The sequence below is a fragment of the Liolophura sinensis genome, chromosome 6 (assembly GCF_032854445.1).
Source record: "Liolophura sinensis isolate JHLJ2023 chromosome 6, CUHK_Ljap_v2, whole genome shotgun sequence".
In the NCBI taxonomy this organism is placed as follows: domain Eukaryota; kingdom Metazoa; phylum Mollusca; class Polyplacophora; order Chitonida; family Chitonidae; genus Liolophura; species Liolophura sinensis.
In genome coordinates, this window is record NC_088300.1 from 1663728 (window position 1) to 1688409 (window position 24682).

Consider the following 24682-nt stretch of genomic DNA (forward strand, 5'->3'; position numbering starts at 1 on the left):
GTTCCATTATTCAAACATTCGTTACCTAGTGTTATTGAATTTGATACAAAATACAACACGACCGCAAATCATTTACACAAGCAAACCAAATAAAATTCAGTATCAAACTATTGTTAACCTAATTTTGTGTGTTTCAATTATTATTTTTTCGTACGTAATTCAGACTTTAATTACGTTTAAACAGTTGAACTCCCGACTTTTGTTTTCGTTTTGCTGATGCCAGAGGTTTCCAGCTTCTTTAGCTCTGTCAGACAGAGTTTGGGAAAACTTTTAACCTGCCCGATCTCTCGCTGCCAGCAACGAGCGACCTCCCCGGCTCACTGTCAGTGTTTGTCGCTGTTTGACACCGTGCCTGTCTTACCGAAGCCCACCCTGATAACAGCGTCTTAGCTGAAAGCTAGGACAATATGACAGCAACCCTGCAGATGTTTTACTTTATAGTGCTATATTTTACAGTCGGAATTGTTTTCGAGAAACAAACGTATTCTTTTTATTATTCCATTCTGGTCGTGAAGCACGTCCGTAACATTTAGCATAGCATTTTAACACCCCCTGTAAAACACATCATGGTTTCGTCCAGAATTAGGTCACGCCCCTTTAGAACGTTCAATTGGACGAAAACAACGTGTCAGGGAAAGTGGGGGCGCTTTTTGCTGTTAATCTATATCGCAATGGCGTTTTTTGTTATAATTACGAAAACATTTTGCTCCTACCAAGGTAATAGAATAGAAATAATGTTCGCGGCAGGGTAGTCTAACGGTAGTTTTACATCAAATCGATGTGGAAGAGTTTACAAATTCGAAGGCGAAGCCTGAGACCTAAAATTTGTAAACTCTTCCACATCGATTTGATGTAAAACTACCGTTAGACTACCCTGACGCGAACATTATTTCTTAAATAAAAAGCCTTACAAAACCTGATCTATCAGACAGATGAAGATCAGACTGAAGGAGTTGGACCCGAAACAAACAAAAAAAGTTTTCCATAGAGAGACTGACAGACTATACAAAGAGGCTAAACTCGCAGTATAAACAGATGGTTTTCAATTGTAACGTTGTTGTGCTTGTGCGACATACTACATGACAAGATCAAGAGTAGGCCTATCAGCTTTGGGCCGCTTTTATAACAGAATAGATTCTGGCATCACTCAGACAACAGAGCTGTTTTTAACTTAACAGATTGATTTTTTACTGTACATGCACGTGTAGCTCTATGGAACAATATTTATGTAGAAACATAGCCCTATATACACGCAGTGATTTACGTAGCACAATTCTACAGCCATCCTTTACAGTCCAGCCCTACAGACTCGCTATGCTTTAATTTGGTGGGAGATTAGGAAACTTTCAGCCCATGAGGTTTAGTTAGGAGTCAAATGCAACTCATTTTTTGTACTCAGCTGAAACAACTCAAACATTGTGAATTTCTTTTGGCGATCTGTTCCTTTAAGGCTAGCCCTAGAATTGCTATGACTTACCCTGCACTCCTCGGTTGTCGCTGTACTGTGCTCAATGCACTGATTTTGTCAGATATATGACGCAGATTAACCTTAGTCCCTGTCCATTTCTACGTCTGATGTACGTCATTTTTGTGATATGCTTTGCCTTGCAAGCGTTCGCTGGACAAAAACTTTTCCAACTGGTACTGCAATAAAGCCACATAGCCAAGGCATCAATCCCAGGCAACCTTTCTTTCGTCTTGTAGAAGAGCTGCTGCTTAAAGCCGATCTTTTGAAACTGTCCATTATGCGAAGGGTTCCTGACAATAAACTACATCCGGACATGTGCGTTTTCCCGCCATTTTTCTGTGAGCATCAGTTTACGTATGTCAACATTTAGTTTTCTTGTTTTATACTATAAATTTATCTACTGAGGAAAGGTATGGGTAAAGCTTTTCAGAAATTAAACAGTCTTGAAACAGCAAAGCAAACAGCAAAGTGGTGCTCCCCACGGTGTTGTGGGTAACAGAGGCAAGGTGCGATCAAGTCGCAGGTTTAGCGATTTCAAAACATCGCCATGAGGGGACAAAAGGCCACGGGATCGATGCTTTGGTTATTTTGCTATTTACCACAAAGTTTATGATGTTTTGTGAGATATGCTGGCGGCAAGCTGTAGTTGTTAAGAGGTTGGTAGTTTTCGACCAGGGATGAAAAAAAGGTGCCTATATCACTCTAGTGTCAAGTCATAACTATAAAAGTTTGTGTTTCTACATAAACATAGCCCCATAGCGCTAATGTACGTGTTCATGTGGTTTGGGGCAATTGTGGGAAGAAGTACATGTATGTATAAAAGCTTTCACCGTCGGTAAGTGGTTGGGGTCATGATGACCATCATTAACACAAACTTAAGAAAAGTCATATATGTTCCAGTAAGAAAAGTCATATATGTTCCAGGAAGAAAAGTCATATATGTTCCAGTAAATACATAGGTGTTACCTTCTCGCCGAAAGTCGCATATCTTTGCAACAGGCTATTTATGCATAGGATTTTTGTTATTATTTTTAATTTTTATGTGCTTCCTTGTTTTTGTTTTGCAAGTGTAATGTTTGTGTTTGTCGTTGCTTGACATGAACACAGCTTTGATTCAGGACTCAGTTTACTCCCTTTTTGCAGGTGACTGATACTAAGCATACACAATATAAGACACTAAATATCCATGACGGGTATTTTTGACGCAGACATCGTGTCACATTTCTTATCTCTGCTCTAAGCAGATTAAAATGACTGAAATTTATGGGTTAAGTATTTAACGCCTCTTGTCATCAAGTCGCAGGTGGCTTTTATCACCAAGTCAATCTTGGTAATGACTAAAAGGAATAAATTAACGGGGTCAAAAACATATTTAAAAGCGTTTAACTCCTACCTTCTACCTGATGCTAAGAGAAACAGGGTAGTCGTTGTGAGCTATGCCGATGGCCTCTTTATGGGTCTGATGGTTTTGTGAATTGAGCTGACAGTAGGGAAGGGACTACTTGAGGATTTATGTGACGGCCTGATTCTATCCTATATCCCAACACATGTTACAGCTCAGATTAGACCGGGAATTACTAGTGGATTGAAAAATACAAAGGGGCCAAGTTCTTTTGACAGACTGTATGCGTTCAATACGCCTCCAAATTGAGTGCGGATCTGTTGGTATATAGCGCGGTGACACGCACAGAGGAACATTTCCCCTGGGAAGATCATCGAGGTCACAAGACACACGCCCATATACACTGTGTGCTGGTACGCTGTTCTATCATATGCTCCCACCTTCATTGATTATGAATCTTAAGGTAAGTCAAGGCGATATATTGACTCCAGTGTATAAGTCTGTTTGCTGAACATATGACAATATACTTACCTGTGCATACATGCTATAATGCCCCTAATAGGGACAACACTAGATCAGGCTGTTGTCAAGAAACTAACGCGTCATTAATCAAGAGGTGTCGACCACACCGGGTTACTTACAGGTTTTTATATGACTGCACGGTGAGTACACTGACTTGAGACTTAGGAGTTTCTCTATGGACACAAAATGATGGAAAACTTGTGCTACAATCTTAGATCTACCCAATTTCTCTATGGACACAAAATGATGAAAAACTTGTGCTACAATCTTAGATCTACCCAATCTCTCTATGGACACAAAATGATGGAAAACTTGTGCTACAATCTTAGATCTACCCAATTTCTCTATGGACACAAAATGATGAAAAACTTGTGCTACAATCTTAGATCTACCCAATCTCTCTGTGGACACAAAATGATGAAAAACTTGTGCTACAATCCTAGATCTACCCAATCTCTCTATGGACACAAAATGATGAAAAACTTGTGTTACAATCTTAGATCTACCCAATCTCTCTATGGACACAAAATGATGAAAAACTTGTGCTACAATCTTAGATCTACCCAATCTCTCTATGGACACAAAATGATGAAAAACTTGTGCTACAATCTTAGATCTACCCAATCTCTCTATGGACACAAAATGATGAAAAACTTGTGCTACAATCTTAGATCTACCCAATCTCTCTATGGACACAAAAATGATGAAAAACTTGTGCTGCAATCCTAGATCTACCCAATCTCTCTACGGACACAAAATGATGAAAAACTTGTGCTGCAATCCTAGATCTACCCAATCTCTCTACCTACACAAAATGATGAAAAACTTGTGCTGCAATCCTAGATCTACCCAATCTCTCTACCTACACAAAATGATGAAAAACTTGTGATACAATCTTAGATCTACCCAATCTCTCCGTGGACACAAAATGATGAAAAACTTGTGCTACAATCCTAGATCTACCCAATCTCTCTGTGGACACAAAATGATGAAAAACTTGTGCTACAATCTTAGATCTACCCAATCTCTCTATGGACACAAAATGATGAAAAACTTATGTTGCAATTCTAGATCTACCCTATCTCTCCGTGGACACAAAATGATGAAAAACTTGTGCTGCAATCCTAGATCTACCCAATCTCTCTATGGACACAAAATGATGAAAAACTTGTGTTACAATCCTAGATCTACCCAATCTCTCTATGGACACAAAATGATGAAAAACTTGTGCTGCAATCCTAGATCTGCCCAATCTCTCTATGGACACAAAATGATGAAAAACTTGTGTTACAATCCTAGATCTACCCAATCTCTCTATGGACACAAAATGAAGAAAAACTTGTGCTGCAATCCTAGATCTGCCGAATCTTATAAACACAAAATTATAAAACGGTCTGATACAAATAAGATTACCCAGGTCTCGTCTATATTGGAAAACTCGATGTTAAATTACACCTTAAGACTTCTCTAAGGTAAGGCGGGTAGGGCGGGTAGAGAAGGGTCATTGTATTCCACTCTCCCCATCGATCTTTACATCTGTTGTTACCGTACTCAAGACGATTCATCAATAGGGTAGGGATATGTATGTGTCGTAAGAGAGCATCGACATATGCTGGTAACAGATACATGAACAATTTGTATAACACAGACACACAGCCAGCATACATCATATACCTAGAGCTGTTGTGTACCATCGGTACGTGTCAGTTTCCAAGTAAGCAGTCACTTTCTGATTTGGGTTTGGAGAAATCCACTTTTGCATTTCCTTTTCAGAAGAAGCAGTTAGACGCATACTTGGAGTTCTATGTCAAGAAAAACAGTTCTTAGACAACTTAGGATTTGCACTGTGGAAGTTTATTCTGAAGAGCGATATGTAAAATACACTTATAGGAAGAGTAGCGAATTATTTTTAGAAGAAGGAAAAGATGTGCAAGCTTTCAAGTGAATATGTGATAACGGTATAAAGAAAGGAGGGCTACTAAGAGGTATTGGAATATACTGATGTGTTATAAACTCAGTTGTTGACACTTACCAGATGATATGCTCGGTGGAGACTTCTAATGATTCGTACTGAACTCTTGAGAGGAATAAGTAGCTTACAAGGCGGTTTAGATGGCTTCCGTGATGGCTTTGATGGCTTTTAAGGTGGTTTTGATGGTTTCCGTAATGGCTGTTATGGCTTACAGGGCGGTTTTGATGGCTTCCATGATGGCAGTTATGGCTTACAGGGCGGTTTTGATGGCTTCCGTGATGGCAGTTATGGCTTACAGGGCGGTTTTGATGGCTTCCATGATGGCAGTTATGGCTTACAGGACGGTTTTGATGGCTTCCATGATGGCAGTTATGGCTTACAGGACGGTTTTGATGGCTTCCGTGATGGCAGTTATGGCTTACAGGGCGGTTTTGATGGCTCCCATGATGGCAGTTATGACTTACAGGACGGTTTTGATGGCTTCCGTGATGGCAGTTATGGCTTACAATGCGGTTTTGATGGCTTCCGTGATGGCAGTTATGGCTTACAGGGGGGGGGTTGATGGCTTCCATGATGGCAGTTATGGCTTACGGGGGGTGGGGGGGGGTGATGGCTTCCATGATGGCAGTTATGGCTAACAGGGCGGTTTTGATGGTTTCCACGATGGTTGTGATTTCTTACAGGACGGTTTTGATGGTTTCCGTCATGGCTGTGATGGCTTACAGGATGGTTTTGATAGTTTCCGTCATGGCGGTGGATGTAAAACCTTGCATGGTGGTTTTGATGGCTGCATGATAGCTTTTTTTTCTTTATTCATCAGTTTCATTTACATACGATAAAAAATTGAAATAATATAACATGCTGACGGGATTAAAGCTCATTGAGCTTGCCCTGTTCCAAGATAAATAGAGTATATGAAAGATATACATGTATGTGTACTAGACTGTTGTCAATGTATAAGCAAATGCACATATACATGTATGTGTACTAGACTGTTGTCAGTGCATAGGCAAATACACATATACATGTATGTGTACTACACTGTTGTCAGTGTATAGGCAAATACACATATACATGTATGTGTACTACACTGTTGTCAGTGTATAGGCAAACCCACATATACATGTATGTGTACTACACTGTTGTCAGTGTATAGGCAAACGCACATGTATACATGTATGTGTACTACACTGTTGTCAGTGTATAGGCAAACGCACATGTATACATGTATATGTATTGGACTGTTGATAGTGTATAGACAAAAGCACATGTATACATGTATACGTACTAGACTACTGTCAGTGTGTAGGCAAACGCTCATATATACATGTGTATGTACTACACTGTTGTCAGTGTGTAGGCAAACGCACATATACATGTATACGTAATAAACTGTTGCCAGTATACATGCAAATGCAAATATACATGCATACGTACTAGACTGTTGTCAGTGTATAGGCAACCCCACATATATACATTTATATGTACTACACTGTTATCAGTGAATAGGCAAACACATATATACATGTATACGTACTACACTGTTGTCAGTGTAAAGGCAAACACAGGTATACATGTATGTATACTAGACTGTTGTCAGTGTATAGGCAAACCCACATATATACATGTAAATGTACTACACTGTTGTCAGTGTATAGGCAAACCCACATGTATACATGTATACATACTACACTGTTGTCAGTGCATAGGCAAACACATATATACATGTATATGTACTGCACTGTTGTCAGTGTATAGGCAAACACAGATATACATGTAAATGTACTGGACTGTTGTCAATGTATAGGTAAACGAACGCATGTATACATGTATACGTACTCGACTGCTGTCAGGGTATAGGTAAACGCACATGTATACGCACATGTACTAGATGGTTGTCAGTGTTTAAGCAAACGCACATGTATACATACTAGACTGTTGTTAGTGTACAGGCAAACGCACATATACATGTATACACCCTAGACTGCTGTCAGTGTACAGGCAAACGCACATATACATGTATACACCCTAGACTGCTGTCAGTGTATAGGCAAACGCACATATACTGATGCACACATAAAAAAGTACGCGTAAACAGATGTAAATACACTATTTACAGATAACAAGATTAGTCAGGAAAGCAAGAGAAACACGAGGGTTCAGTTTTTTTCTTGAAGAAATTCTTTTATTTTACTTTTAAATAATGACGTTGAAGTAATGGATTCAAGCAAAGGTGAGAGTTTACCCCATTCTCGTGGACAGCTGTGTTTTAGTGTATGGCTGGCTTAGGTTTTGTGTGAAAAGAAAGGTTTTGGGGATTTGATTCTGTGGGATAAAAGTGTGCCTTTTAAATTGGCGACTAAAATCGGCGGGTAGTTGGTATAGGTGATGGATGAATTTATGAGATAGTAAGACTTGAGAGAAAATGTTTAGCTTACAGATGTTAGGTAATTTCAATGTCATAAATAGAGGTTCAGTGTTGTGGCTTCCGTAATGGCTTCGATGGCCTAGAACACGTTTTTGACGGTTTCCAAGACGCTATTGATGGCTTCCGTGATGATCAGGAAGGCTTACAAGTTGGTTTTGGTGGCTTCTTTGATGGTAGTGGATGTAAAACCTTCAGTCTCTAAATGTTATTGTATTTTAAGACACGATTGATATAATGAATCTTTTGAAGCATAACAGAGGTAGCATTTTTTGTATGTCAATCTGAAAATTAACATCCATCTATGTTGTCGTGCCACGCACTTTTCTGCAAAAGCGAGGAATATTAATTTGGGTCCATCCGTCCATGTTTCCGGCTGTTCGTCCGTATCGCTAAGCTGTATCGGTACCACATTGTGGAGCTTGCTAAGAAGCTTTATCTGTTGTTGTCTGTTTGTCGGACTGCTTTTACGACGTGATCGAATATTTGTTATTTGATGGTACAAAGTGTATATAGGCTTTAATGCATGCCCTTATACCACATATACAATTAGACATTGAGAAGAAGGATAGTCACTATTGCCAAGGTCGACGGTTCATTTAAGTTATACTTTTTAAGGCTTATACAATAAATACGACATAAGATCAACTCTTGAACAATTTTCCTCAAACCTTCATTAACTTTGGCCTAGTCATGCAGAAGAGCCATATTGTTTGCTATTGTTTTATATATGTACAGATGAACTTTAATCATGAAGTATTTGTACTCGTATAGATCACACAGGTACATAGATCATGTGGTGAGGATTGATGTTGGGCTACTTGAATGAAGTGAGGGCCATACAGTGCAAACACATTCAAGTCGTTCGTATGTGTACCTGGGTATGTCCCTCTAACTTGATATAAAACCCTGTCCCCATAGTTTTTTGAAAAGATACATCTATATGAAAGTGTTTATGAAGTATATCATAAGTGTACCTGAACTGAAATTTCATTACAAACGACAGTTACAAATATTTTATTTTCTGTTATATTTCATGTCACGGGTATGACTTAGAACCTAATGAACTGTGTTTGCGTTGATAGCGCTGTAAATCCTTCTGGCAAAACTTATGTAACATCAACAAAGACGCAAAGAGCCTAGGCACGCTACCGCTAGCAGCAGTTTACAGCTATAAGAAAATGATAAATATTATAACATTAAAAAGTTCACGTCACAACCTGACGCTGTCTTCTAAATAGATCGCTAGAATATAATCGATCAGCGCAAATCCATTTGTATTTTACAATTATTTTAGAATATATCAGATAATTACCTTTGATAAAATACCAGCAAGGTAGGCTACACAGTGGATGACGACTCTTCGTATACCTTCATAACCGATGATTGAAAAGATATCTTACATTCCTTTTAGGTATAGTTTTAAGACTGCTAAATTATTGCAAAGTTTACCCCATGTCACTCAATACAAAGTCTGACAATTTACAGGCCTACCCACGAGTGCGCAGTTTATGGCCCCAAAAAACTATACAGAGGCCCACAGCACACACATAGTGAGCTTCAATAAAAAAAAACTATTGACAAAACCTGCATCTGTTCAAAATTGATTTGTGAGAGTAGATGTACAGACAAGCTGGTGTGAAATTCTATATCCTTGCCTTTACAGCATCGAATTTTCCGGAAAATGTTTTACCTGCTTTCGGGTAGACGAACTGATAAAGATCAATGCCTTATTGTTTTTCTATTTACCCATCCTCAGAAATCAGCGATTAGAAACTCAAGTGGTTATCTGATCATCAAAAGGAGAAATCAGTTTGATTTTATAAAGTTAGATGTGACTTTATATACTAATCATTGAAAGTACCTTTTAACATCTAGTAATTCTATTTAAGAAAAAAATTTCACAAAATACTGAAGTTTCATCAACTGTCAGTTCAAAGCCCATGATCACAACTATCCACATTTCATTGAAAACAATGTCATATAAATTACATGTATTCCAAACCTGAAAGTGGGGTATATTGTGTCTTGTTCATACATAAAGCTATTCATTTATTTGATTGTCGTTTAACGCCATACTCTCAGGAAATGACGACGAGGAGTCATTAGGTGTGTACATATATTGTGTCTTCCTGTAGCAGGGCGAGTCCATGCCACCAAAATGCTGCCGCCACTGAAGCATCACGTAGAAGACACCTGACATAACACCCCACCCAGTCACATTATGCTGACACTGGGCCAACCAGTCATGTTTCCATGCTCTAAACTCCCATTGCTTAGCGCCAAGCGAGGCGTCAGCAAGTACCATTTTGAAACAACATAGCAAACCCGACACCGGTAAATTTCTCATTATAATGCAATAAACAACATAGCAAGCCCGACACTGGTATATCTCTCATTATAAAGCAATAAACAACATAGCAAGCGTGGCACTGGTGTATCTCTCATTATAAACCAATAAAAAACATAGGAAACCCGACACCGATATATCTCTCATTATAATGCAATAAACAACATAGCAAGCCTGACACTGGTGTATCTCTCATTATAAAGCAATAAACAACATAGCAAATCTGACACCGGTAAATTTCTCATTATAATGCAATAAACAACATAGCAAGCCCGACACTGGTGTATCTCTCATTATAAAGCAATAAACAACATAGGAAACCCGACACCAATATATCTCTCATTATAATGCAATAAACAACATAGCAGGCCCGACACTGGTGTATCTCTCATTATAGAGCAATAAACAACATACCAAGCCCGACACTGGTGTATCTCTCATTATAAAGCAATAAACAAAATAGCAAACCCGACACCGGTATATATCTCATTATGAAGCAATAAACAACAGAGGAAACCCGACACCTGTATCCCTGTCATTAAGCATTAAAAAAAAACACGAACTGTAAAATAAGTACGACCCCTGTGACAGGAGGGCACTAACTGATATGATGACCACCGTGCACTAATTGGTATGATGACCACCTTGCACTTATTGGTATGATGACCACCGTGCACTAATTGGTATGATGACCACCGTGCACTAATTGGTATGATGACCACCGTGCACTTATTGGTATGATGACCACCGTGCACTAATTGGTATGATGACCACCGTGCACTTATTGGTATGATGACCACCGTGCACTAATTGGTATGATGACCACCGTGCACTTATTGGTATGATGACCACCGTGCACTAATTGGTATGATGACCACCGTGCACTTATTGGTATGATGACCACCGTGCACTAATTGATATGATGACCACCGTGCACTTATTGGTATGATGACCACCGTGCACTACTTGTCATGATAACCACTGTGCACAAATGGGAGACTCGAGGGCGAGCTACTCAGACGGTGCAAGTGATGCTAGAACGCATCGTTTTCTTCTCTGTCGTTGCAGTGCGTGTGTACTTCATATATGTTTTATGAGCACACGTACATCGATAATTGTGACATATCAAATAAAAAAACAAATGCGCTCACGGCTTTGGACCGTCTTGTTACAGACGGGAAGGCATTTTACGAGTTCCCCATTGGTATGATAAGCACAGTGCACTGATTGGTATGATGATAACCATGCACTTGAAATAGTGGTCATGGTGCACTTGGTTTAGCGGACATGGTGAACATGGAATAGCAGACTTCGTGTGTTAATTTGAAATAGTGACCACCGTGCACTAACTGGTATAGTGATCACCGTGCAAGGGAAATAGCGGACACCGTGTATTTGGAATAGCGGACACCGTGCATTAATTTGATATAGTATTCGCCGCGTACTTGGAATAGCGATCACCGTCCACTTGAAATAGCGGACAACGTGCATTTGGAATATCGAACACCCTGCATTTTGAATAACGGACACGGTCTATTTGGAATAACGGACACCGTGCATTTGGAAAAGCGGACACCGTGCAGTAATTGGTGTAGTGATCATCGTGCGCTTGAAATAGCTAGCACTGTACATCTTCATTAGATGATCTAAATCAGAACGATTCATTTATCAATAATACGAAGCACTCTAAATATGTACTTAAAAGATAAGAATAAAAAATGGCTTTTCGCATCATTAAATGTCTTTATGTGATATGACCGTTTCCTATGCACGACAGATTATTTTGGGATATTTACGAAAGTTGAAAGGTTGAAAAGGGGTAAACTATTTTAAGATTAAAAGCTGTATGGATGAAGATTGGTGTATTCATCGGAGCCTTGGTCACTATAACATATTCGACGGAGCCGTGATGACTATAGCACCTCTGAATATAGTGCTACTTCAAAGTTTTATTGCTACGCAAGCTAGCTAGCTTTAATTTGAAAACGCCCAAGGAGATATAAAAACGCGTTTGTTCATTGTACGTCTTTTCAGTTTGGGATCAATAAATTCAGCGTATCGCTGCCTTATAACGTGGTAAGAGGAGCTCATTATAACGATCAGAATCCATGCCACATCCTGTTTTATTGGGGATAAACACCCCGGATAAAAAGGTTAAGGTATACACTCCAGCTGTTAACACAAAATTCACAAGTACAACTAAAAGCCGGGATCTCAGCTAAATCAAATTTCATTTCATGCTGTTTTCCGTTCAGTTTGAGTCAAAGATCTGTAGTCATCCGACTATATACGCGTATAACTAGAAGATTAGAAGCTAGCTATTCTTTGCCAGATAAAAGCGCAGTCAGTAAGCGTTCCTTATTGATAAACAGTTTTCTCTCCAACAACTGTTTGCCCTACCGATATACTATACAGTCGTAAAAATGCCTGCTTACCTGTTCAAAGGGTGACCCCCCTCACTCCACTGACAATTATACTTTCAGAAAAGTCACTCATACGGTTTATTAAACCATGTAGGAAAGAATTAATATTAATCCCCACATCATTAATGTAACACATGCACCCGTACTACTTACAAAGACAAGTCCGGCTATAGCCAACATGACTGTTATATGCATAAACTCCACGTCAAGACCCGCTACAGCCAACATGACTGTTGTATGTATAACCTCCACGTCAAGTCCCGCTACAGCCAACATGACTGTTGTATGTATAACCTCCACGTCAAGACCGGCTACAGACAACATGACTGTTGTATGTATAACCTCCACGTCAACACCGGCTACAGCCAACATGACTGTTGTGTGTATAACCTCCACGTCAAGTCCTGCTACAGCCAACATGACTGTTGCATGTATAACCTCCATGTCAAGTCTCGCTACAGCCAACATGACTGTTGTATTTATAACCTCCACGTCAGTACCGGCTACAGCCAAAATGACTGTTGTATGTATAACCTCCATGTCAAGTCCTGCTACAGACAACATGACTGTTGTATGTATAACCTCCACGTCAAGTCCCGCTACAGCCAACATGACTGTTGTATGTATAACCTCCACGTCAAGTCCTGCTACAGCTAACATGACTGTTGTATTATAACCTCCACGTCAAGTCCTGCTACAACCAATATGACTGTTGTATTATAACCTCCGCGTCAAGTCCGGCTACAGCCAACATGACTGTTGTACGTATAACCCCCACGTCAAGTTCGGCTACAGCCAATTTGACTGTTGTATGTATAACCTCCACGTCAAGTCCGGCTACAACCAACATGACTGTTGTACGTATAACCTCCACATCAAGACCGGCCACAGCCAACATGAAAAAGTCAAATATGTTTTGGCATTATTGAAACTTGGTGAAAGTGCCTCCTTCTCAAGTTAATGTGACACACCCACTGGAATATCCTTATTCATTTTGTATACATTTATTTGTACTTTCTCCGGAACTCGATATGGACATCATTTTGGAGAAAGGCGCCTTTTTAATTGTATGTATACTTATTTCCTTAGCTTTTGAACCTGTTTCCCACATTTGTTAGATCCCTCCCTTTTTACCATGTTTCAGACAGGCACATGCTTTTGTGGAGCTACGTGTACTCGGCTTCACTTGAATGAAGTTGGTGACCCAAAATAAAACCTTACTAAATCGAGAAATAAGAGCAAATACGTTGTCCAGACTTAAGTCATGCATGTTTGCAGATCATCGGAACAAGTACTCTAGAATTCATGTAACTGATTGTAAAGTTCAGGCATAGACCGATGACGTGACGTCTGAGTGCAGCCTGCACTCCGGGATGCCGAGGTTAAAACATGCATTCTTTTGTATAAGTTACAAGTGGTTGTGATATAAGTGAAGCGAGATTAGATTGGCTGTGGGTGTGTCAGCTTTCCATAACCGGTTAAAAAACTAAGTAGGCATAGATCGCTATTTGATACTAACAGTAGGTGTACTTTAAACACATAAAGGAAATAAAGGCAGAACCGTATAGAGTAAAGCATGTGTACAATTCAAAGCAGAACCGTATAGAGTAAAGCATGTGTACAATTTAAGGCAGAACCGTATAGAGTGAAGCATGTGTACAATTCAAGGCGGAACCGTATAGAGTAAAGCATGTGTACAATTTAAGGCGGAACCGTATAGAGTAAAGCATGTGTACAGTTCAAGGCGGAACCGTATAGAGTAAAGCATGTGTACAAATCAAGGCGGAACCGTATAGAGTAAAGCATGTGCACAATTCAAGGCGGAACCGTATAGAGTAAAGCATGTGTACAGTTCAAGGCGGAACCGTATAGAGTAAAGCATGTGTACAATTCAAGGCGGAACCGTATAGAGTAAAGCATGTGTACAATTCAAGGCGGAACCGTACAGATTAAAGCATGTGTACAATTCAAGGCGGAACCGTATAGAGTAAAGCATGTGTACAATTCAAGGGAGAACCGTATAGAGTAAAGCATGTGTACAATTCAAGGTGAACGAAAACAAGATACACGTAACAACGTCCTTAATGACAACAAAACTGCAAGTGTTCGGGTGATGGCTGATACATCAGCAAACCGATACTGTATGAACTAGCCCCAGAATCGTCAAGTTGTCTTAGACTTAAATCAGACTTATTCTTAACCTCAAAAGTTTTACTACTTTCGTAGCAAATTGAAAATTAACATTAAAATTCAAACCTAAGTTCAGAGATAGTTTGGAGTTCTACTTCCTTGCCGACGTCATGTCTTGTCCTTTATTCCATTTTTAGGTAACTGTGTTCAATACGAGCCACCTTCATGGCTCTGTCGTAAGGAATTAAATTTAAACTTTCCACCTGATTTCTTCAAGATATTCGAAACTGAAACTGAATTGCCTATGTTGAAATCGTCTTCAACTGTACAGAGCCTACATGTCCATGTTAGACGCTCAATCCTGAGATAGCCATTGTCTTCTTTAATTCTTATGGAGTGGACTTCCTTCAAGGTGTGGAGGTAAAATCAGTACCAGTACCAATATGCAGTACTGTGATAGTATCAGTTAAAACATCGCCGTTTTTGTGATGTAACTAACATGTAATGTTGCAAGTGTAGAACTGCATTCAGTTTACTTCATCCTTTTTTTCAAAACGGTTTGCGATTTAGTTGTGCCTAGTCCTGTTTCTATTGTAGTTTGTTGGCCTAGTCCTGTTTCTGTTATAGTTTGCTGGCCTAGTCCTGTTTCTGATATAGTTTGTTGGCCTAGTCCTGTTTCTGTTATAGTTTGCTGGCCTAGTCCTGTTTCTATTATAGTTTGTTGGCCTAGTCCTGTTTCTATTATAGTTTGCTGGCTATAGTTGGCGTTGAAGGGAGACTTTATCTTACATTACCATGTGTCAGCTAGGAGTGTGGTTATGGACAGCATACATGGTGCCTGGTTATTGTGGGTAAATAGATGTAGATAATCAAGTTTTCTGCTTCTTGGATGTTGACAATTTACATTGTGTATATATTTCACTTGTTCTATCAATGTTGAGATTTTGTCTTGTGTACAGACGTACTTATAGATCTTCTTCTCGTTTATATGCCCTTAGCTCGTAAGTGCGTGTTGAGATTTTGTCTAGTATACATATGTACAGTTTATATGCCATAGACTCGTCTGTTGTGTGAATGTTGACATTTTGTCATGCATACATATGTACAGTTTATATGCCATGGGCTCGTCTGTTGTGTGAATGTTGACATTTTGTCATGCATACATATGTACAGTTTATATGCCATGGGCTCGTCTGTTGTGTGAATGTTGACATTTTGTCTGGTATACATATGTACGGTTTATATGCCATCAGCCCCTCTGCTGTGTGAATGTTGACATTTTGTCTAGTATACATATGTACAGTTTATATGCAATCAGCTCGTCTGCTGTGTGAATGTTGACATTTTGTCTAGTATACATATGTACAGTTTATATGCCATCAGCTCCTCTGCTGTGTGAATGTTGACATTTTGTCATGCATACATATGTACAGTTTATATGCAATCAGCTCGTCTGCTGTGTGAATGTTGACATTTTGTCATGCATACATATGTACAGTTTATATGCAATCAGCTCGTCTGTTGTGTGAATGTTGACATTTTGTCATGCATACATATGTACAGTTTATATGCAATCAGCTCGTCTGTTGTGTGAATGTTGACATTTTGTCATGCATACATATGTACAGTTTATATGCAATCAGCTCGTCTGTTGTGTGAATGTTGACATTTTGTCATGCATACATATGTACAGTTTATATGCCATAGACTCGTCTGTTGTGTGAATGTTGACATTTTGTCATGCATACATATGTACAGATATATGCAATCAGCTCGTCTGCTGTGTGAATGTTGACATTTTGTCATGCATACATATGTACAGTTTATATGCCATAGACTCGTCTGTTGTGTGAATGTTGACATTTTGTCTGGTATACATATGTACAGTTTATATGCCATGGGCTCGTCTGCTGTGTGAATGTTGACATTTTGTCTAGTATACATATGTACAGTTTATATGCCATCAGCTCCTCTGCTGTGTGAATGTTGACATTTTGTCTAGTATACATATTTACAGTTTATATGCAATCAGCTCCTCTGCTGTGTGAATGTTGACATTTTGTCTAGTATACATATGTACGGTTTATATGCCATAGACTCGTCTGTTGTGTGAATGTTGACATTTTGTCATGCATACATATGTACAGTTTATATGCAATCAGCTCGTCTGCTGTGTGAATGTTGACATTTTGTCATGCATACATATGTACAGTTTATATGCCATAGACTCGTCTGTTGTGTGAATGTTGACATTTTGTCATGCATACATATGTACAGTTTATATGCAATCAGCTCGTCTGCTGTGTGAATGTTGACATTTTGTCATGCATACATATGTACAGTTTATATGCCATAGACTCGTCTGTTGTGTGAATGTTGACATTTTGTCATGCATACATATGTACAGTTTATATGCAATCAGCTCGTCTGCTGTGTGAATGTTGACATTTTGTCATGCATACATATGTACAGTTTATATGCCATAGACTCGTCTGTTGTGTGAATGTTGACATTTTGTCTGGTATACATATGTACAGTTTATATGCCATCAGCTCCTCTGCTGTGTGAATGTTGACATTTTGTCTAGTATACATATGTACAGTTTATATGCCATCAGCTCCTCTGCTGTGTGAATGTTGACATTTTGTCATGCATACATATGTACAGTTTATATGCAATCAGCTCCTCTGCTGTGTGAATGTTGACATTTTGTCTAGTATACATATGTACAGTTTATATGCAATCAGCTCGTCTGTTGTGTGAATGTTGACATTTTGTCATGCATACATATGTACAGTTTATATGCCATGGGCTCGTCTGTTGTGTGAATGTTGACATTTTGTCTGGTATACATATGTACAGTTTATATGCCATCAGATCCTCTGCTGTGTGAATGTTGACATTTTGTCTGGTATACATATGTACAGTTTATATGCCATGGGCTCGTCTGTTGTGGGAATGTTGACATTTTGTCATGCATACAGATGTACAGTTTATATGCCATGGGCTCCTCTGTTGTGTGAATGTTGACATTTTGTCTGGTATACATGTATACAGTTTATATGCCATCAGCTTGTTTCTTGTGTGAATGTTGACATTTTTTCTTCCATACATATGTACACTTTATATGCCATGGGCTCGTTCGTTGTGTGAATGTCAACATTTTGTCTCCCATACATATGTACAGTTTATATGTCCTGGGCTCGTCTGTTATATGAATGTTGACATTTTGTCTTGTATACATATGTACAGTTTATATGCCATGGGCACCTCCGTTGAGTGAATGTTGAGATTTTGTCTGGTATACATATGTACGTTCTATATGCCATCAGCTGGATTGTGGTGTGAATGTTGACATTTTGTCTTGTATACATATGTACACTTTACATGCCATCAGCTCGTCTGTTGAGTGAATGTTGACATTTTGTCCGGTATACATATGTACAGTTTATATGTCATGGGCTCGTCTGTTGAGTGAATGTTGACATTTAGTCTGGTATACATATATATATATATATACAGTTTATATGCCATCAGCCCTGCCGCTGTGTGAATGTTGACATTTTGTCATGCATACATATGTACAGTTTATATGCCATGGGCTCGTCTGTTGTGTGAATGTTGACATTTTGTCTGGTATACATACATATGTACAGTTTACATGCCATGGGCTCATCTGTTTTGTGAATGTTGACATTTTGTCATGCATACATATGTACAGTTTATATGCCATCAGCTTGTTTGTTGATTAAATGTTGACATTTAGTCTGGTATACATATATACAGTTTTTATGCCATCAGCCCCTCTGCTGTGCGAATGTTGACATTTTGTCCTGTGTACATATGTACAGTTTATATGCTACGGGCTCGTCTGTTGTGTGAATGTTGACATTTTGTCCTGTATACATATGTACAGTTTATATGCCATGGGCTTGTCTGTTAAGTGAATGTTCACATTTTGTCTGGTATACATATATACAGTTTATATGCCATCAGCTTGTTTGTTGAGTAAATGTTGACATTTTGTCTGGTATACATATGTACAGTGTATATGCCATGGGCTCGTCTGTTGTGTGAATGTTGATATTTTGTCATGCATACAGATGTACAGTTTATATGCCATGGGCTCCTCTGTTGTGTGAATGTTGACATTTTGTCTTGTATACATATGTACAGTTTATATGCCATGGGCTCGTCTGCTGTGTGAATGTTGACATTTTGTCCTGTATACATATGTACAGTTTACATGCCATCAGCTCGTCTGTTGAGTGAATGTTGACATTTTGTCTTGTATACATATGTACAGTTTACATGCCATGGGCTCCTCTGTTGAGTGAATGTTGACATTTTGAGTGAATGTTGACATTTTGTCTGGTATACATATGTACAGTTTATATGCCATCACCTTCTCTGCTGTGAGAATGTTGACATTTTGTTTTGTATACATATATACAGTGTATATGCCATCAGCTCGTCTGTTGTGTGAACGTTGACATTTTGTCATGCATACATATGTACAGTTTATATGCCATCAGCTCGTCTGTTGAGTGAATGTTGACATTTTGTCTGGTATACATATATACAGTTTATATGCCATTAGCTCGTTTGTTGAGGGAATGTTGACATTTAGTCTGGTATACATGTATACAGTTTATATGCCATCAGCTCCTCTGCTGTGTGAATGTTGACATTTTGTCATGCATACATATGTACAGTTTATATGCCATGGGCTCGTTTGTTGTGTGAATGTTGACATTTTGTCTGGTATACATATGTACAGTTTATATGCCATGGGCTCGTCTGCTGTGTGAATGTTGACATTTTGTCCTGTATACATATGTACAGTTTACATGCCATCAGCTCGTCTGTTGAGTGAATGTTGAGATTTTGTCCTGTATACATATGTACAGTTTACATGCCATGGGCTCCTCTGTTGAGTGAATGTTGACATTTTGAGTGAATGTTGACATTTTGTCTGGTATACATATGTACAGTTTATATGCCATCAGCTCGTTTGTTGAGTAAATGTTGACATTTAGTCTGGTATACATATGTACAGTGTATATGCCATCAGCTCGTTCGTTGTGTGAATTTTGACATTTTATGCGAATCATGTATTTACAGGTCTTCACTTTGGTTCTCGTCCTGACGATGCTACCCATCATTACGAGCACATGCAGCCACGTATGTGATATGCACGGGCCGCTCAGCGTGAATCACTGTGAGCTAACATACGGCGATTCACCGGTGATGATCCGGGCGTGTTGCCTGAAAGGCGATCTGTACTGCCCGCCTGTCACCTGTACCGACTATAAGGATGTCTCTCAGCTGGAGCCTACCTATGACGTGGATGCCATTATTCAAGACGACACCGCTCAAACTTGTGACTGCACAGTAGTCACCTGCGTGACGTCAAACTACGCAACCTGTTCAACATGCGCGCCATGACGTCACGGCGCAGACTGCTGCTACGAAAACCAACTATACACGACCATGGCCTTTGCCTCAGGCAATATATGATTTGAAATAGCTCCGGGCCGAAATAACATATTTTCAAGAACATTCTATCCACGATATCAGATAAGATACATAGCTTTGGATATATAAATACAGGCCTATAATAAGCGGACCTTGTTGCCTGAAACCTTGTACTTGTATTCAGTATCAGTATCGGGTACTGATCAAATTTACAAGCATTTAACATCAAATGATCGCTGAACAATCAGTTGACATAGTTATGAATGGACTTGACAGACAAAAAGTTATAAATCAAGACACTTGCTAAAAATGTTATTATGTACATAACAGGTTCACCTGTACCTGTTCACCACAGCACAAACTTCGACGTATGTATTAAAGAAAACATGTAAAAGAAATCTCTCTGATTTCGAAAATGAATTAAAAAATCATCAGATTGCTTTTTGTTTTTGAAAGTTAGAAGGCTTTCTCTTTTTTAATGTTATGTGTATTACTTTTTTATAAGAACACATAGGCCGAATTGAAACCTTGACGTCGATCGGGTTTGCGGAAGAGGTCCTTAGAGTGCGTGTAATGTGCAGGATGGATTTCCACCGTTCTTTTATCTAGTACTGCTTCACTGACACGATTTACCGAAGGCAAACTGCCCCACGCGAGCCATTACTCAGATAGTGGTCAACCAGTCGTTGCACTATCTCTTTTATGCTACAACTTACTTTTTTAAGGTCTTAGGTGTGACCCGACTCAGGATTGACCCTGGATCTACCGTCTCCCGAAGTGGGCGCTCTACCCACTGTGCCATCGAGGGCGGTCATGGTACACACACACGAAGGATATAGGAGTAGACGCATCCGTTTCTTTCACCCAAAACTTCGCACAATGCAAAATACATAACGCAGCCCAACGTCCGATACCACAGGCACATTTCTCAAAGCAATTTGGGGTTTCAGTCTAAAACTGTAATCCAAACGACAGATGAAAAGGACACATTTAACACTTGGTTTTTATTTCTTCACACGTGTTATGATGTGGCTTGACATATAAAACTACAAAAAGCTTATCAATTTTCTTCTTGGGTCGCAAAAAGGGCTTTAAATTAAACCTGTGGTAAGGCTATATAGCGGTCATTCCGGAAATTAACTAGACTACTGTGGTGACATCAACAGTGATAGCTGTAAAAACAACATTGTTCGGGGGAAAGTCCAAATTGGGGGCGCTAAGCTGGTCCTGCATTCTCAGTAGGTTCATCGATGACGTCATTTCTGAATATTCCCAAACAATAAGGGAAAAATAGAGGGTTTATTAAGAAATAGCAAATTGCCTTAAAAAACATGAAAAATTTTCTCTCGTTTTGTGGCATATCTGCCTTCATGTTACTAGCTATAATCCTCGTTTTATAGTACCATTTGTATCTGCATATCTGTCTACATGTATGTCCCTATGGCTGTCCTCATGTTCGTCCGTAAGTCTGTCCGTCCGAATGTCCGTCCATATATCCGTCCCATCGTCCATACGTACGTATGTATGTAAGCTTGAAGTGTTATGTTAAGCATTTCATCAATTTTAACTCTAACGACCTAATGACCAGAAAAAAGAGGTGAAGAGAAGCTGCTGAAGATCAATAAAGTTCTTCCTCTTCAAAAAGTGTAAGTGGCACTGAATGGGAAAAGCTAACATCCAAACGGAGTTGTTCAATGATCCACATTCATGATTCAAAAGGCACAAGAAAGAAAAAGTAAGAAAAAATTAAGTTTGAAGATTTCCTTTAAAAAAATGTCATATTTATTTGGCGAAACTGTACAATTGTTGACCAAGACTATCAAAAACAATACCATCAGCTGGTGCCAATGTATCTTGGAAATCATCAGTCTGAGACGGACTTGACTGACAACTGAGGACCAAGAAAAACATCACGCACCAGTCGACCGGAAAGAGCTATACCATATGGCTCAAGTTTGAGGTTTACCTCACATATTTTAGACACTGCTTTTCCCCAGTGGCTGAATTTAAGAACAGCACATAATTCCGTCTACAATTTCTTTAAACACAAATTGTAAGTACAATTTCAAAATGCAGCAGGGACACACTGAAGGTTAAAAATCTGAATGCAATCTGATCTAAGATGCTTTATAATTAACACGCCTGATGCAGCTAAAATTGCAATGAAACAGATCTTCATGATCAGAACAAAATACAGAGAAATCATAAATGATTTTACTGTTTATTCCTGAGGAAAAGCTCACAGTTCACAAGTTACAATCTCACTCCACAGACCACAGAAATTCCCATCCCCAGGGTAGAGAAATAACACAGACAAGTCAAGCACCTGCTGCAGTACTAGTACCAGTATAAGTCAAGCACCTGCCGCAGTACTAGTACCTGTACAAGTCAAGCATCTGCTGCAGTACTAGTACCGGTACTCAGCAAACATCTCAAGATTACACATGGCAAACACAGGGAAAAGGTCAACTATTGCAAACCAAAAAATCAATGTATGATCCAAATACAATATTCTCATACTGAAATAAAAGCTTTGAAACTCATAGCAAAATAATGTTCACTTTACCTTGTCTTCTGACATTGAACAAGGCCAAATTTGCTGATAGTATTTAACTATATATAGCCCTTCCAAGATAAAAGTCTGCTCTCTACAGGTCAAAAACTATTAATTATGAAGAAATAAATACATTCTGCCATAGTGACAATGATAATGAAATATGTACAAACCAATGGAATTAAAATAAATATGATATTAAGATTAAATGGAATATTCCCAAGTAGCAACTTTTTTAGGTGGGGATACATGTAGATATTGGTACATATAGAGTAGGGTAAAAATCTGGAAAGAAAACAGGACAATACAGTATTACAAAGGGACAGCTTGAACAAAGGCAAAAGCATCACTGTAAAACAAAAAAAGGAAAACAGATTAAGATAATAACAAGATAAACTAACATGAATGTATGTCCTGTAAATTGTTTTCATAGAGAAAAAGTGATAAAATAAGCCCAATTTACTGGGGGCAAGCTGCAGAAACAGAAAAGTAACAGCTCATTGTATAACAAACAGTCAAGAAAATATGACTATAATTACGTGTTGAGACAGAGGAGAACACTAACCGTATTCCCAGCTTACAAAACAAGACAAGTTTATACACAATTCACAGTAAAAAAAATCACACACAAAAATTACAACACAACATCAGAGTTCAAACGTAAAGACTACTGATAAAGCAAACAGATATCCCAGCAGATATAAGTGTCCTAAAGTGAAGATTACGATGACTGTAAACTCAATAACCATATTGCAGCTCTTTACAGGTGATGAAGACACACGTCAGATCACCAGGTGCAATATTATTTTTCCAATGAAAGGTCTCTTTGTATAGAGTTGATGTATAAGCAGGTTTTCTTCTTAAACATTTCCTTCACCATTTAATTTCTTTTTCAATTTTTTTTTCTTTTTTCATACCTTTACAAACCAAGGTAAATTTAAGCTATCATATTTGCGACTGAAAAAATCTCATTTCTGTTTACAAGTACAAAAAAATGTCTTAAATAGATCACACTTAAAATAGAATTTTTAATCAAACGGTGCACACTAGCAATTAATTTTTAATTATTTCATAGTCATTTCCAATGGCAGGTGAGAAAGGATTTATTCCAAGACCCCCAAATGAACTGTAATTCTTCAACATCTTCCTAAGGACACACTGAAGTACACATGAATAGCCTTCACATGTACAACGCACCCAAGTAACAGCTGTGGTAACATTTTGTAACATTTATACAACAGATCATGCTGATACGCTTGTAATTCCTATTTTATTTCATTATTATTATTATTAATAATAATTACAGAAAATAAAGTTTGTTGATGGACAGTTAAATTCCAAAACGAAGCAAAAAGTAGCCTGATACAATGATAGCAGAAAATGTGAGACAAGATGAAGGATTAGAGTTGTGAGTATATGTATTACTTTACTGAGTCTGCTGATAGGACAGCCAGCCACAGCACAGAACACAAGAGGCCAGTCAACAGTCGGTAGCAGCACTTGCCAGTCTCCTAGGCTATGGAGGAGTGTTTGTGTGGGTGAGGGGAATTATATAAATACCCTCACACACACATAAAGCATTAAAAATCCTAAACAGTAAAACACAAAATTGGCAGTATTCAAAAAGCAATGCTGGGCAACAGCACAAGTCAGGCCTATACACACCTGTACAAGATATGTCAACCTGTGACTAGTCAGTAAGGTTCTACACCTGCCTACACAACACTGGGTACGTGATGGAACTCAGTGAGCACTAGTACATCTGAATGCACCGAGTCTGACCCAGAAGTACATTAAACATCCTGTAACAATTCATTATAAAACACATTAACCTTAGTTCTGATAACTTACTGTAAAATCTTAACACAGAGTTAACATAGTATGACAGGTCTTCAATACAGGTACCATCAATCTTATGAAGGGATGCAGCTTTACAGTAAGGGAAAGTTTTGGAATTCATTTTTCCTTTGATGAATTTTCAATAATTTGTTACTAAAGTAGAATAAGTAAATATAAAT

The 24682-nt window shown here is 38.7% G+C and overlaps 1 long non-coding RNA gene across 1 annotated transcript; it reads right to left on the minus strand.

The window, feature by feature from the left end:
• Nucleotides 1–21856: 21856 nt before the first annotated feature.
• LOC135466169 (uncharacterized) lies at nt 21857–24682 on the minus strand. The gene is made up of 2 exons (XR_010444096.1): nt 22472–24682; nt 21857–22436 (listed from the first exon to the last, which is right to left on the minus strand). It is a non-coding gene; the product is annotated as an uncharacterized LOC135466169 (long non-coding RNA).